Here is a 2,741-nt window from a genome sequence, read left to right as displayed (position 1 = left end):
AGGCGGAATCGGCGTGCATGCAAGACGATCAACGGGAGCATTATAAATTTTCGAGTAATCCTAAAATACAGCAAACAAAGAAAGGTTAGAATTGATGGCCACATTGCCAACTAATAAAACTTACATTTCTCTGCAATGGGACCAATTCCAGTTCAATTACGATGCAACAACTGGTCATTTCGTCAAAAAAGTCTGAAATAGGAAAACATTTTTAAAAATATTACAATTTAAACAACCAGAAGAGAAAAAATCTTACCAAATTTCCTCAATGTTGCAGGAAAACGCCATCTTATCTTTTTCACCCAGATTTGCAAGGAAGGCTGATCGAAAATCTGTGTAACTTTTTACACAGATCTGTGTAAAAAAATTACCCACTTTTGAAAGCCGGAACTGTTCCACAACCTGTGTAATTTTTTAACACAGATCTGTGTTATCTGGATTTTGCGTGTAATATTGAGGTTGATGCGAAACACAAAATGACTTATTGCCATCAACAATGAAATTGCTATGCTTGAGAGAGTATATGGAAATTGAACATTTTGAAAAGGGTTATCCTTATTACAAATAATAAAAAAAATCTATTTTATTTCTGGGATGTAACCGCTAAGTTTGCTTTATGGTAAATTTTGGAGTCCACATTTATTGGGCTTCTCTCGATTATAGTTATTGGAACGTACGACAAGTTAACATCCAATGTTCTAAACCATTTGAAATTTGTCAAATGATGTTCTGATTAGTTTATAACATTTTGCTTCGATTTTTATAAGTACAAAATTTCCCGGGACTCTCGACCAAATTTCCCGGGAATCGAGAGGTCCAAAAATGGTCGATTTCCCGGGAAATTTTTCCCGGGAATTCCCGCTCGTCACCCTCTACTCACAAGTGTGAAGTGTTGCGATTGACATGATGGCTATCTTAGACTCTCTTATATGGAAGCTGACTTTGTTTAATTTTTGGTTTTAGTGGCATGGACTAAATCTCTCAGATTAATGCAAATCACAATGATGAATACCTTTGAGATACTAGCCAACCTCAGAGTAAATTTGTCAGAGATCCAAGCAATACCCAAGAGTGAAGATCCAAACAAAGACAAACATGTAGGATAAAAACGAATACAACGTTAGTTGTTGCAATTCAATAATAAGACTTTTTAGGCACACTTCAAAATCTAATGAATAAATTCTCCTCAGAGTGTCGCCACAGCCGCTGGTAGTTTCCTGATGAAAACAAAGAACTATCACAATCCCAGCGAAATATGTTGGCTGATATCGGGCGGTCAATCAAAAATAAAACAGGCAAGATGTCACATGATAAACACTTTTTACGAGAAAGAACAATTTCTGCGGCACCCCAGGGTATAGACAAATCCAGCGAAAGCTCAACGCTGCTTTTTGATGGTGAGAGATTTGACAGCTCCCATACTAAATGTCTCGATTTTCATACTTTTTGTTAATTTTCTTCTAAAATAAAATACCTTACATATGAAAACTATATATTTTTGGTGCCCAAAATTCCTGCTGAATCGAATGGTGTACTTATCTCAATTGTAAATTTTTCGAACAGTTTTTATTTTAATAATATTCTAGACACATTTTGTGCACCTAATCAATCAATACTTTTATCATAAATAATCATTTTATTGCTTAAAAATTGAGTTTTCCTGAGCTCCCATATTCAAATACATGGAAGCTGTCATTTCTAACACCATTGGCCACCTAGCGGCCATTTCAAACTGGATACGTCTATTAATGTGATAGAAATTTTTTGACTAGAAAGCCTTGTTGAAACCGAATTCAGCAGTTTTTATTAAGCGTGGAACATGGAGAGACTATTCTCTAATTCAATTTTATAAGGTTTGCTAGACGACGAACTCCTCGTCACAGTGTCCTGATGCAAGCTCGAACTGTAAGTGCATGGCTTTCTACCTAAGGTACTCGCGATTGAGTGTGTAGTAGTGCGGTTGTCAAAATCGCTATCTCTGACTCTCTCACTCCACTGACATTGACATTGTTTATGTTTTGGTTTTCCTGGCACGGTCCTTTGTTCTTTTGTTATTGTTTTGGTTTTAGTGGCACGGAGTCATGCACTCACACTAATGCAAAGCAAGATGACGAGTACCTTTGATATACAGCCTTGCTGTAAGTGTCCCTGCAAAATATGATAACTGTAGGCCTTAAAAAAACAGCTATAGTCGCATGACTAACAACTTTTGCGAAAAAGAACAGATTCTTATGCAAACAAACCAACGCCTGTGATACTCAGAGGGGGAATGTGTTAGTAATTAAATTAAAGTTTGTGTAGAGGGTTTGTAGAATCTGAATGAATAGCAGCTTGAGTTATTTAAAAACTGCAATTTTACACAAATAGTGGCAATATATTGGTTTTACATGATAAGATTATTTATGGTCTTCACTATGATTGGCAGGAGCTTAATACCGCTTAACAACCGTTGTGTTAAAATCGGTTGGATTAAAATAATGTTCAGTATTGATTTGGTTATCAAATTGATTTGGCCTGGAATAAAATAACTTAGATATGGCAAGTCAAGAATAAAGTTGTTTTTTTTTTAAACAGTCATGCGGCCACACCAACTCGCTAGCTCGAATAATTAACCCTGCCGTGATCATATCGGTATAGTTGATAAAGGCAACTCCTAATTATTTTTCAAATTTCTTTTGAAGAGATGAACAATTGATAAATGTTATCAAAACTAACACGTTTATACGACAGCTTGTTTCTGG

The 2,741-nt window shown here is 35.7% G+C and overlaps 1 long non-coding RNA gene across 1 annotated transcript; it reads right to left on the bottom strand.

Annotated features, from left to right (window-relative positions):
- LOC120431104 (uncharacterized) lies at positions 1-1,301 on the bottom strand. Its single transcript, XR_005607800.2, has 3 exons — positions 257-1,301; positions 125-192; positions 1-60 (listed from the first exon to the last, which is right to left on the bottom strand). It is a non-coding gene; the product is annotated as an uncharacterized LOC120431104 (long non-coding RNA).
- Positions 1,302-2,741: the final 1,440 nt, after the last annotated feature.

Source organism: Culex pipiens, chromosome 1 (genome assembly GCF_016801865.2).
Source record: "Culex pipiens pallens isolate TS chromosome 1, TS_CPP_V2, whole genome shotgun sequence".
Taxonomy (NCBI): domain Eukaryota; kingdom Metazoa; phylum Arthropoda; class Insecta; order Diptera; family Culicidae; genus Culex; species Culex pipiens.
Note: the sequence above shows the minus strand (reverse complement) of the source record. Positions and strands in the feature narration are given on the sequence as shown.